The sequence below is a fragment of the Salmo salar genome, unplaced genomic scaffold, assembly GCF_905237065.1.
Source record: "Salmo salar unplaced genomic scaffold, Ssal_v3.1, whole genome shotgun sequence".
Taxonomy (NCBI): Eukaryota; Metazoa; Chordata; class Actinopteri; order Salmoniformes; family Salmonidae; genus Salmo; species Salmo salar.
The window spans coordinates 42,501-57,724 of NW_025548667.1; the positions used below are offsets into that span (position 1 = coordinate 42,501).

General features: G+C 48.5%; 1 protein-coding gene across 1 annotated transcript in view; it reads right to left on the minus strand.

Annotated features, from left to right (window-relative positions):
• The window catches only part of LOC106591981 (neurotrypsin-like), a gene marked incomplete at its 3' end in the record, with an annotated part of 45,461 nt that extends 34,423 nt beyond the window's left edge, over positions 1-11,038 (minus strand). Inside the window, exon 1 of the mRNA XM_045712645.1 lies at positions 10,902-11,038. The remainder of the gene's footprint in view (positions 1-10,901) is intronic.
• Positions 11,039-15,224: the final 4,186 nt, after the last annotated feature.

Here is a 15,224-nt window from a genome sequence, read left to right on the forward strand (position 1 = left end):
GAGGGGTGTTTGTTTTATGTGGTTCGGGGTTTGTTGGGTTATGTTATTATGTAAGAGAGGGGTGTTTGTTTTATGTGGTTCGGGGTTTGTTGGGTTATGTTATTATGTAAGAGAGGGGTATTTGTTTTATGTGGTTCGGGGTTTGTTGGGTTATGTTATTATGTAAGAGAGGGGTGTTTTTTTTTATGTGGTTCGGGGTTTGTTGGGTTATGTTATTATGTAAGAGAGGGGTGTTTGTTTTATGTGGTTCGGGGTTTGTTGGGTTATGTTATTATGTAAGAGAGGGGTATTTGTTTTATGTGGTTCGGGGTTTGTTGGGTTATGTTATTATGTAAGAGAGGGGTGTTTGTTTAGAGTGTTCCGATGGTTTTTGGTCTATGTTCTAGGTTAGTGTTTTTTTTCTATGTTCAGTCTAGTTTTTCTACTTCTATGTTTTAGGGTTTGTTGATTGACCTTCAATTGGAGGCAGCTCGTTCCTCGTTGCCTCTGATTGAAGGTCATATTGTATAGGGGGTGTTTGTGCTATGAGGGGGTTTGTGGGTAGTTCTCTCCTGTTTTGTGTCGTTCGTTGTTTATGTATATGTGTATACGCCCGTGACACAGTCTTTGGTTAAAAAATGATGCTAGAGAGGGTGGGAGGGGTTACGTGGTATACCTCTGAGCCTTCATGTTCCAGAATCAATGCACATTGATAATCTGGTATCAGTAGCGTCTGTCTCTGAGCTTCAATCTGAGGAGTTGAGACCCCTTCATGTTCCAGAATCAATGCACATTGATAATCTGGTATCAGTAGCGTCTGTCTCTGAGCTTCAATCTGAGGAGTTGAGACATAACGAGACATAACAGAATCAATGCACATTGATAATCTGGTATCAGTAGCGTCTGTCTCTGAGCTTCAATCTGAGGAGTTGAGACCCCTTCATGTTCCAGAATCAATGCACATTGATAATCTGGTATCAGTAGCGTCTGTCTCTGAGCTTCAATCTGAGGAGTTGAGACCTAACGAGACATAACAGAATCAATGCACATTGATAATCTGGTATCAGTAGCGTCTGTCTCTGAGCTTCAATCTGAGGAGTTGAGACATAACGAGACATAACAGAATCAATGCACATTGATAATCTGGTATCAGTAGCGTCTGTCTCTGAGCTTCAATCTGAGGAGTTGAGACCTAACGAGGGTTATTAACTTCTCCTCTATTAGAGTGAAATCATCCCCATGTGTTTTCGGTGTCCATATGAACCATTCCTGTTTGGACCACACCTCAAATACAAACAGCGAGTTGAAACCGCTTGTCACAGAGGGAGATGTGACCTCTGAACTTTGTTGGCGTGAGAGGTGGGGGGAGGAGCTTGGTGTGAGAGGTGGGGGAGGGGCTTGGCGTGAGAGGCGGGGGAGGAGCTTGGCGTGAGAGGCGGGGGAGGGGCTTGGTGTGAGAGGCAGAGGGAGGGGATTGGTGTGAGAGGCGGGGGAGGGGCTTGGTGTGAGAGGTGGGGGGAGGAGCTTGGTGTGAGAGGTGGGGGGAGGGGCTTGGCGTGAGAGGCGGGGGGAGGGGCTTGGTGTGAGAGGCAGAGGGAGGGGATTGGCGTGAGAGGCTGGGGGAGGGGATTGGCGTGAGAGGCGGGGGAGGGGCTTGGCGTGAGAGGCGGGGGAGGGGCTTGGTGTGAGAGGTGGGGGGGAGGAGCTTGGTGTGAGAAGTGGGGGGAGGGGCTTGGCGTGAGAGGCGGGGGGAGGGGCTTGGTGTGAGAGGTGGGGGGGAGGAGCTTGGTGTGAGAAGTGGGGGGAGGGGCTTGGTGTGAGAATCCGGGGGGAGGGGCTTGGCGTGAGAGTCAGGGGGAGGGGCTTGGTGTGAGAATCCGGGGGGAGGGGCTTGGCGTGAGTTAACCAGGAAGAGGAAGAGGTGCAGCGAGAGGTTCTCTAAAATCAGTCCAAAATAAAGCCAATGTGTTTCTATGGGTTTATTATGGACCTCAGCTCGGCGCCTGCCGTCCCGTCTTCGGGACCATCGATTCCCATCGTCAGGGCGGAGACGTGCATCACACACACACATCCACTACCATCTACACTACATTATGTCTGTCTGTCTGTCCTCCACATCCACTACCATCTACACTACATTATGTCTGTCTGTCTGTCTGTCTGTTGTCTGTCTGTCTGTCTGTCTGTCTGTCTGTCTGTCTGTCTGTCTGTCTGTCTGTCTGTCTGTCTGTCTGTCCTCCACATCCACTACCATCTACACTACATTATGTCTGTCTGTCCTCCACATCCACTACCATCTACACTACATTATGTCTGTCTGTCTGTCTGTCTGTCTGTCTGTCTGTCTGTCTGTCTGTCTGTCTGTCTGTCTGTCTGTCTGTCTGTCTGTCTGTCTGTCTGTCTGTCTGTCTGTCTGTCTGTCTGTCTGTCTGTCTGTCTGTCTGTCTGTCTGTCTGTCCTCCAGTAATAAAACCTGACTGAGGCCTCATCTGACTCTGTGTCTCTCTCTCTGTGTGTGTGTGTGTGTGTGTGTGTGTGTGTGTGTGTGTGTGTGTGTGTGTGTGTGTGTGTGTGTGTGTGTGTGTGTGTGTGTGTGTGTGTGTGTGTGTGTGTGTGTGTGTGTGTGTGTGTGCCTCTATATGATGGATGTAATTTGTTTTCACTGAACCAGGAGAGTGACTCTGACACGCTCTGCTCCGTCTGTCTGCCTTATTCACAACAGATGTTACTGAGCAGATCCTCTCAGACGGAGACACACTCCTCACCAACACCACTAAACACTCCTCACCACACCAACACCACTAAACACTCCTCACCAACACCACTAAACACTCCTCACCAACACCACTAAACACTCCTCACCAACACCACTAAACACTCCTCACCACACCACTAAACACTCCTCACCACTAAACACTCCTCACCAACACCACTAAACACTCCTCACCAACACCACTAAACACTCCTCACCACTAAACACTCCTCACCAACACCACTAAACACTCCTCACCACTAAACACTCCTCACCAACACCACTAAACACTCCTCACCACACCAACACCACTAAACACTCCTCACCAACACCACTAAACACTCCTCACCAACACCACTAAACACTCCTCACCACACCAACACCACTAAACACTCCTCACCACTAAACACTCCTAACCAACACCACTAAACACTCCTCACCAACACCACTAAACACTCCACACCAACACCACTAAACACTCCTCACCACTAAACACTCCTCACCAACACCACTAAACACTCCACACCAACACCACTAAACCCTCCTCACCACACCACTAAACACTCCTCACCAACACCACTAAACACTCCTCACCAACACCACTAAACACTCCTCACCAACACCACTAAACACTCCTCACCAACACCACTAAACACTCCTCACCACACCACTAAACACTCCTCACCACTAAACACTCCTCACCAACACCACTAAACACTCCTCACCAACACCACTAAACACTCCTCACCACTAAACACTCCTCACCAACACCACTAAACACTCCTCACCACTAAACACTCCTCACCAACACCACTAAACACTCCTCACCACACCAACACCACTAAACACTCCTCACCAACACCACTAAACACTCCTCACCAACACCACTAAACACTCCTCACCACACCAACACCACTAAACACTCCTCACCACTAAACACTCCTAACCAACACCACTAAACACTCCTCACCAACACCACTAAACACTCCACACCAACACCACTAAACACTCCTCACCACTAAACACTCCTCACCAACACCACTAAACACTCCACACCAACACCACTAAACCCTCCTCACCACACCACTAAACACTCCTCACCAACACCACTAAACACTCCTCACCAACACCACTAAACACTCCACACCAACACCACTAAACACTCCTCACCAACACCACTAAACACTCCTCACCAACACCACTAATCACTCCTCACCAACACCACTAAACACTCCTCACCACTAAACACTCCTCACCAACACCACTAAACCCTCCACACCACTAAACACTCCTCACCAACACCACTAAACACTCCTCACCAACACCACTAAACACTCCTCACCACACTACTAAACACTCCTCACCAACACCACTAAACACTCCTCACCAACACCACTAAACACTCCTCACCACACTACTAAACACTCCTCACCAACACCACTAAACACTCCTCACCACTAAACACTCCTCACCAACACCACTAAACACTCCACACCAACACCACTAAACACTCCTCACCAACACCACTAAACACTCCTCACCACACCAACACCACTAAACACTCCTCACCACTAAACACTCCTCACCACACCACTAAACACTCCTCACCAACACCACTAAACACTCCTCACCAACACCACTAAACACTCTTCACCACTAAACACTCCTCACCACTAAACACTCCTCACCAACACCACTAAACACTCCACACCAACACCACTAAACACTCCTCACCAACACCACTAAACACTCCTCACCAACACCACTAAACACTCCTCACCAACACCACTAAACACTCCTCACCAACACCACTAAACACTCCCCACCAACACCACTAAACACTCCTCACCAACACCACTAAACACTCCTCACCAACACCACTAAACACTCCTCACCAACACCACTAAACACTCCTCACCAACACCACTAAACACTCCACACCAACACCACTAAACACTCCTCACCAACACCACTAAACACTCCTCTCCTCACCACTAAACACTCCTCACCACACTACTAAACACTCCTCACCACTAAACACTCCTCACCAACACCACTAATCACTCCTCACCACTAAACACTCCTCACCAACACCACTAAACACTCCACACCAACACCACTAAACACTCCTCACCACTAAACACTCCACACCACTAAACACTCCTCAACAACACCACTAAACACTCCTCACCAACACCACTAAACACTCCTCACCAACACCACTAAACACTCCTCACCAACACCACTAAACACTCCTCAGCAACACCACTAAACACTCCTCACCAACACCACTAAACACTCCTCACCAACACCACTAAACACTCCTCACCAACACCACTAAACACTCCTCACCAACACCACTAATCACTCCTCACCACTAAACACTCCTCACCAACACCACTAAACACTCCTCACCAACACCACTAAACACTCCTCACCAACACCACTAAACACTCCTCACCAACACCACTAAACACTCCACACCAACACCACTAAACACTCCTCACCAACACCACTAAACCCTCCTCACCAACACCACTAAACACTCCTCACCAACACCACTAAACACTCCTCACCAACACCACTAAACACTCCTCACCAACACCACTAAACACTCCTCACCAACACCACTAAACACTCCTCACCAACACCACTAAACACTCCACACCAACACCACTAAACACTCCTCACCAACACCACTAAACACTCCACACCACTAAACACTCCTCACCAACACCACTAATCACTCCTCACCACTAAACACTCCTCACCAACACCACTAAACACTCCTCACCAACACCACTAAACACTCCTCACCAACACCACTAAACACTCCTCACCAACACCACTAAACACTCCTCACCAACACCACTAAACACTCCTCACCAACACCACTAATCACTCCTCACCAACACCACTAATCACTCCTCACCAACACCACTAATCACTCCACACCACTAATCACTCCTCACCGACACCACTAAACACTCCTCACCAACACCACTAAACACTCCTCACCAACACCACTAAACACTCCTCACCAACACCACTAAACACTCCTCACCAACACCACTAAACACTCCTCACCAACACCACTAAACACTCCTCACCAACACCACTAAACACTCCTCACCAACACCACTAAACACTCCTCACCAACACCACTAAACACTCCTCACCAACACCACTAAACACTCCTCACCAACACCACTAAACACTCCTCACCAACACCACTAAACACTCCTCACCAACACCACTAATCACTCCTCACCACTAAACACTCCTCACCAACACCACTAAACACTCCACACCAACACCACTAATCACTCCACACCACTAAACACTCCTCACCAACACCACAAAACACTCCTCACCAACACCACCAAACACTCCTCACCAACACCACTAAACACTCCTCACCAACACCACTAAACACTCCACACCAACACCACTAAACACTCCTCACCAACACCACTAAACACTCCTCACCAACACCACTAAACACTCCTCACCACACCAACACCACTAAACACTCCTCACCAACACCACTAAACACTCCTCACCAACACCACTAAACACTCCTCACCACTAAACACTCCACACCAACACCACTAAACACTCCTCACCAACACCACTAAACACTCCACACCAACACCACTAAACACTCCTCACCACACCAACACCACTAAACACTCCACACCAACACCACTAAACACTCCTCACCAACACCACTAAACACTCCTCACCAACACCACTAATCACTCCTCACCAACACCACTAAACACTCCTCACCAACACCACTAAACACTCCTCACCAACACCACTAAACACTCCTTACCACTAAACACTCCTCACCAACACCACTAAACACTCCTCACCAACACCACTAAACACTCCTCACCAACACCACTAAACACTCCTCACCAACACCACTAAACACTCCTCACCAACACCACTAAACACTCCTCACCAACACCACTAAACACTCCTCACCACTAAACACTCCTCACCACTAAACACTCCTCACCAACACCACTAAACACTCCTCACCACTAAACACTCCTCACCACTAAACACTCCTCACCAACACCACTAAACACTCCTCACCAACACCACTAAACACTCCTCACCAACACCACTAAACACTCCTCACCACACCACTAAACACTCCTCACCAACACCACTAAACACTTCTCGCCAACACCACTAAACACTCCTCACCAACACCACTAAACACTCCTCACCAACACCACTAAACACTCCTCACCAACACCACTAAACACTCCTCACCAACACCACTAAACACTCCTCACCACACCACTAAACACTCCTCACCAACACCACTAAACACTTCTCGCCAACACCACTAAACACTCCTCACCAACACCACTAAACACTCCTCACCAACACCACTAAACACTCCTCACCAACACCACTAAACACTCCTCACCAACACCACTAAACACTCCTCACCAACACCACTAAACACTCCTCACCACACTACTAAACACTCCTCACCAACACCACTAAACACTCCTCACCAACACCACTAAACACTCCTCCTCACCACTAAACACTCCTCACCAGCACCACTAAACACTCCACACCAACACCACTAAACACTCCTCACCAACACCACTAAACACTCCTCACCAACACTACTAAACACTTCTCACCAACACCACTAAACACTCCTCACCAACACCACTAAACACTCCTCACCACTAAACACTCCTCACCAACACTACTAAACACTCCTCACCACTAAACACTCCTCACCAACACCACTAAACACTCCACACCACTAAACACTCCTCACCAACACCACTAAACACTCCTCACCAACACCACTAAACACTCCTCACCAACACCACTAAACACTCCTCACCCCTCCTCACCCCTCCTCAACACTCCTCACCCCTCCTCAACACTCCTCACCACTCCTCAACACTCCTCACCCCTCCTCAACACTCCTCAACACTCTTCACCCCTCCTCACCCCTCCTCACCCCCTCCTCACCCCTCCTCAACACTCCTCGACACTCCTCAACACTCCTCAACACTCCTCACCCCTCATCAACACTCCTCACCCCTCCTCAACACTCCTCACCCCTCCTCACCACTCCTCACCCCCTCCTCACCCCTTCTCACCTCCTGCTTACTGGAGTCAGTTTCAGCCTCAAAGTGGAGGAGAGTATAATAAACACCGACTCACCTTCCAGAATGTTCCACAGCTTATGAATGTGTTTTATAATGATTTAACGTGTGTGTGTGTGTGTGTGTGTGTGTGTGTGTAGGCTAGAACAGAGGGAGAGAGATTGGGGGGGAGAGAGATTGGGGGGGAGATAGGGGGGAGAGAGATTGGAAGGCAGCCAGGGTGGGGATGAAGGGGGAGAGATAGGGGGGAGAGAGATTGGAAGGCAGCCAGGGTGGGGATGAAGGGGGGAGAGATAGGGGGAGAGATTGGGGGGGAGAGATAGGAGGGAGAGAGATTGGAAGGCAGCCAGGGTGGGGATGAAGGGGGAGAGATAGGGGGGAGAGAGATTGGGGGGAGAGATAGGGGGGAGAGAGATTGGAAGGCAGCCAGGGTGGGGATGAAGGGGGAGAGATAGGGGGGAGAGATTGGGGGGGAGAGATAGGAGGGAGAGAGATTGGAAGGCAGCCAGGGTGGGGATGAAGGGGGAGAGATAGGGGGGAGAGAGATTGGGGGGGAGAGATAGGGGGGAGAGAGATTGGAAGGCAGCCAGGGTGGGGATGAAGGGGGAGAGATAGGGGGGAGAGATTGGGGGGAGAGATAGGGGGGGAGAGAGATTGGAAGGCAGCCAGGGTGGGGATGAAGGGGGAGAGATAGGGGGAGAGAGATAGGGGGAGAGAGAGATTGGGGGGGAGAGGCAGAAAATAAATTAAATGTGGAGTGAGTCCTGTTACTATAGAAACACTCTGGTCAATGTGGAGTGAGTCCTGTTACTATAGAAACACTCTGGTCAATGTGGAGTGAGTCCTGTTACTATAGAAACACTCTGGTCAATGTGGAGTGAGTCCTGTTACTATAGAAACACTCTGGTCAATGTGGAGTGAGTCCTGTTACTATAGAAACACTCTGGTCCATGTGGAGTGAGTCCCGTTACTATAGAAACACTCTGGTCCATGTGGAGTGAGTCCCGTTACTATAGAAACACTCTGGTCCATGTGGAGTGAGTCCCGTTACTATAGAAACACTCTGGTCCATGTGGAGTGAGTCCCGTTACTATAGAAACACTCAGGTCAATGTGGAGTGAGTCCCGTTACTATAGAAACACTCTGGTCAATGTGGAGTGAGTCCTGTTACTATAGAAACACTCTGGTCAATGTGGAGTGAGTCCCGTTACTATAGAAATACTCTGGTCAATGTGGAGTGAGTCCTGTTACTATAGAAACACTCTGGTCAATGTGGAGTGAGTCCCGTTACTATAGAAACACTCTGGTCAATGTGGAGTGAGTCCCGTTACTATAGAAACACTCTGGTCAATGTGGAGTGAGTCCCGTTACTATAGAAACACTCTGGTCAATGTGGAGTGAGTCCTGTTACTATAGAAACACTCTGGTCAATGTGGAGTGAGTCCTGTTACTATAGAAACACTCTGGTCAATGTGGAGTGAGTCCTGTTACTATAGAAACACTCTGGTGAATGTGGAGTGAGTCCCGTTACTATAGAAACACTCTGGTCAATGTGGAGTGAGTCCCGTTACTATAGAAACACTCTGGTCCATGTGGAGTGAGTCCCGTTACTATAGAAACACTCTGGTCAATGTGGAGTGAGTCCCGTTACTATAGAAACACTCTGGTCAATGTGGAGTGAGTCCCGTTACTATAGAAACACTCTGGTGAGTCACAGTGTAGAAACACTTAACATAGAGTTAGATAGACAGCTTTATTAAACGTTAGTTCTTAACATAGAGTTAGATAGACAGCTTTTTTAAAACAGTAGTCCTTTCACCATCCAGACTAAGTAAGTAACTTCTACTCTCACTAATATATTCCACATTGACTATCGTGTTTTACTACTAGTCTTTCACTGCCACTCACAAAGACACGCAGAGAGAGAGGAGAGGAAGGAGAGGGGAGGAAAAACAGGTGATGCTTCAGAGAGAGAGGGAGAGAGAGGGAAGGGAGAGAGAGGGAAGGGAGAGAGAGGGAAGGGAGAGAGAGGGAAGGGAGAGAGAGGGAAGGGAGAGAGAGGGAAGGGAGAGAGAGGGAAGGGAGAGAGAGGGAAGGGAGAGAGAGGGAAGGGAGAGAGAGGGAAGCGGGAGACAGGGAAGCGGAGAGAGAGAGAGAGAAGGGGGGAGAAAGAGAGAGGGAAGGGGACAGAGTGAGAGAGAGAGAGAGAGAGAGAGAGGGGGGAGAAAGAGAGAGGGAAGGGGACAGAGTGAGAGAGAGAGAAGGGGGAGAAAGAGAGAGGGAAGGGGACAGAGTGAGAGAGAGAGAAGGGGGGAGAAAGAGAGAGGGAAGGGGACAGAGTGAGAGAGAGAGAAGGGGGGAGAAAGAGAGAGAGAAGGGGACAGAGTGAGAGAGAGAGAAGGGGGGAGAAAGAGAGAGGAAAGGGGACAGAGTGAGAGAGAGAGAAGGGGGGAGAAAGAGAGAGGGAAGGGGACAGAGTGAGAGAGAGAGAAGGGGGAGAAAGAGAGAGGGAAGGGGACAGAGTGAGAGAGAGAGAAGGGGGAGAAAGAGAGAGAGAAGGGGACAGAGTGAGAGAGAGAGAAGGGGGAGAAAGAGAGAGGAATGGGACAGAGTGAGAGAGAGAGAAGGGGGGAGAAAGAGAGAGGAATGGGACAGAGTGAGAGAGAGAGAAGGGGGAGAAAGAGAGAGGAATGGGACAGAGTGAGAGAGAGAGAAGGGGGAGAAAGAGAGAGGAATGGGACAGAGTGAGAGAGAGAGAAGGGGGGAGAAAGAGAGAGGGAAGGGGACAGAGTGAGAGAGAGAGAAGGGGGGAGAAAGAGAGAGGGAAGGGGACAGAGTGAGAGAGAGAGTGAGTGGGTCAACAGCACTGTCAAAGGTCAAAGGTGAGATTCAGCTGTCTATATACACACACACACACACACACACACACACACACACACACACACACACACACACACACACACACACACACACACACACACACACACACACACACACACAGTAGTGTTACAGACCTGTATCCCAGCTGTCGACACACCACCTCTGCGTTTACGTCTGTCCATCCATCGTCACACACCGTCCCCCATTCCCCCTGGAGGAACAACTCTACTCTCCCCTCCTTAACGCTCTCCCCTCCTACCAGCCTCACCGGGACACCTGCAACACACAGGGAGGGAGGGAGGGAGGGAGGGAGGGAGGGAGGGAGGGAGGAAACATCAGAAAATAGAGTTAGCTACAAATACCATTCTACATAACACCCAACTCTCTCTCTCTCCCCATGTCTCTCTCTGTCTCTCTCCCTCCCTCTCCCCCTCTCCCTCCCTCTCTCCCTCCCTCTCTTCCTCCCTCTCCCCCTCTCTCTCCCTCTCTCCCTCCCTCTCTCTCCCTCTCTCCCTCCCTCTCCCCTCTCTCTCTCCTCCTCTCCCTCCCTCTCCCTCTCCCGGTCCCTCCCTCTCCCTCTCTCCCTCTCCCCCTCTCCCTCCCTCTCTCTCCCTCTCTCTCTCCCTCCCTCTCTCTCCCTCTCTCTCTCTCTCTGTCCCCCTCCCTCTCTCTCCATGTCTCCGGTTAGCTAATCTAATCTGTCAGAACTGTTTAACAGATCATCACTACTCTACACACACACACACACACACACACACACACACACACACACACACACACACACACACACACACACACACACACACCCTACTTGGCAATGACCTCATACCTCTATTGCAATGGGGAATGGTTTGACTGTGACACCTCTGACTATTTCAGTCAATGGTGTCACAGTCAAACCCTTCCCCATGATGTCACAGTCAAACCATTCCCCATGTCTCTCAGTCAGAGGTGTTACAGTCAAACCATTCCCCATGTCTCTCAGTCAGAGGTGTTACAGTCAAACCATTCCCCATGTCTCTCAGTCAGAGGTGTTACAGTCAAACCATTCCCCATGTCTCTCAGTCAGAGGTGTTACAGTCAAACCATTCCCCATGTCTCTCAGTCAGAGGTGTTACAGTCAAACCATTCCCCATGTCTCTCAGTCAGAGGTGTTACAGTCAAACCATTCCCCATGTCTCTCAGTCAGAGGTGTTACAGTCAAACCATTCCCCATGTCGCTCAGTCAAACCTCTCATTAAAAGGGTTTTCAGCGCCAGAAAGACATCATTACCCCTATAGACCAGATAGAGACATCATTACCCCTATAGACCAGATAGAGACATCATTACCCCCCCTATAGACCAGATAGAGACATCATTACCCCTATAGACCAGATAGAGACATCATTACCCCCCCTATAGACCAGATAGAGACATCATTACCCCCCTATAGACCAGATAGAGACATCATTACCCCCCTATAGACCAGATAGAGACATCATTACCCCCCTATAGACCAGATAGAGACATCATTACCCCCCTATAGACCAGATAGAGACATCATTACCCCCCTAAAGACCAGATAGAGACATCATTACCCCCTATAGACCAGATAGAGACATCATTACCCCCTATAGACCAGATAGAGACATCATTACCCCTATAGACCAGATAGAGACATCATTACCCCCCTATAGACATCATTACCCCCCCTATAGACCAGATAGAGACATCATTACCCCCCCTATAGACCAGATATAGACATCATTACCCCCCTATAGACCAGATAGAGACATCATTACCCCCCTATAGACCAGATAGAGACATCATTACCCCTATAGACCAGATAGAGACATCATTACCCCTATAGACCAGATAGAGACATCATTACCCCCCCTATAGACCAGATAGAGACATCATTACCCCCCTATAGACATCATTACACCCCTATAGACCAGATATAGACATCATTACCCCCCTATAGACCAGATAGAGACATCATTACCCCCCTTATAGACCAGATAGAGACATCATTACCCCCCTATAGACCAGATAGAGACATCATTACCCCCCTTTAGACATCATTACCCCCCTATAGACCAGATAGAGACATCATTACCCCTATAGACCAGATAGAGTCATCATTACCCCCCCTATAGACCAGATAGAGACATCATTACCCCCCTATAGACCAGATAGAGACATCATTACCCCCCTATAGACATCATTACCCCCTATAGACATCATTACCCCCCTATAGACCAGATAGAGACATCATTACCCCCTATAGACCAGATAGAGACATCATTACCCCCCCTATAGACCAGATAGAGACATCATTACCCCCCTATAGACCAGATAGAGACATCATTACCCCCCTATAGACCAGATAGAGACATCATTACCCCCCTATAGACCAGATAGAGACATCATTACCCCTATAGACCAGATAGAGACATCATTACCCCCCTATAGACCAGATAGAGACATCATTACCCCTATAGACCAGATAGAGACATCATTACCCCCCCTTTAGACCAGATAGAGACATCATTACCCCCTATAGACCAGATAGAGACATCATTACCCCCCTATAGACCAGATAGAGACATCATTACCCCCCTATAGACATCATTACCCCCTATAGACATCATTACCCCCCTATAGACCAGATAGAGACATCATTACCCCCTATAGACCAGATAGAGACATCATTACCCCCCTATAGACCAGATAGAGACATCATTACCCCCCTATAGACCAGATAGAGACATCATTACCCCCCCTATAGACATCATTACCCCCCTATAGACCAGATAGAGACATCATTACCCCCCTATAGACCAGATAGAGACATTTATACCCCCCCTATAGACCAGATAGAGACATCATTACCCCCCTATAGACCAGATAGAGACATCATTACCCCCCTATAGACCAGATAGAGACATCATTACCCCCCTATAGACCAGATAGAGACATCATTACCCCCCCTATAGACCAGATAGAGACATCATTACCCCCCTATAGACATCATTACCCCCTATAGACCAGATAGAGACATCATTACCCCCTATAGACCAGATAGAGACATCATTACCCCCTATAGACATCATTACCCCCTATAGACCAGATAGAGACATCATTACCCCCATAGACATCATTACCCCCCAATAGACCAGATAGAGACATGATTACCCCCTATAGACCAGATAGAGACATCATTACCCCCCTATAGACCAGATAGAGACATCATTACCCCCTATAGACCAGATAGAGACATCATTACCCCCCTATAGACATCAATACCCCCTATAGACCAGATAGAGACATCATTACCCCCCCTATAGACCAGATAGAGACATCATTACCCCCCTATAGACATCATTACCCCCCTATAGACCAGATAGAGACATCATTACCCCCCTATAGACCAGATAGAGACATCATTACCCCCCTATAGACCAGATAGAGACATCATTACCCCCCTATAGACCAGATAGAGACATCATTACCCCCCTATAGATCAGATAGAGACATCATTACCCCCCCCTATAGACATCATTACCCCCCCCTATAGACATCATTACCCCCCCCTATAGACATCATTACCCCCCTATAGATCAGATAGAGACATCATTACCCCCCCTATAGACATCATTACCCCCTATAGACCAGATAGAGACATCATTACCCCTATAGACCAGATAGAGACATCATTACCCCCCCTATAGACATCATTACCCCCTATAGACCAGATAGAGACATCATTACCCCCCTATAGATCAGATAGAGACATCATTACCCCCCCCCTATAGACATCATTACCCCCTATAGACCAGATAGAGACATCATTACCCCCCCCTCTATAGACATCATTACCCCCCTATAGACCACATCACCGTCCTTTTTCATTGGGGTATAATAATATATTTAATATAGTAATAGTATACTAGTATATATATAATATATTTATACCAGACCAGCTGTCATCTAATCCCAGGAAAACACCCGTTTTAACCAAAGTGGTCCTTTATGGTAATGAATTGAGCTTTCTTTACACACACACACACACACACACACACACACACACACACACAGCTGAGTTGTTGTCCTGCTGAAAGAGGTTCTGCTTCAATAACATTAGTATTCCTGTCTGACTGGTCAGCTGGACACACTTTCTCTGTGTGTGTGTGTGTGTGTGTGTGTGTGTGTGTGTGTGTGTGTGTGTGTGTGTGTGTGTGTGTGTGTGTGTGTGTGTGTGTGTGTGTGTGTGTGTGTGTGAGAGAATAAAGAGTCTTTCCCTCCATATGGAGTGCACGTCGGCGGGTCGTAACCATAACAACCCCCTAGCGACAGAACCGTTGTGTGAATCTCTGTTGTTCCATAACATCTGGTTCACACGTTGGAAAGACATATGGTGCTGTACATTACCCTGTACACACACACACACACACACACACACACACACACACA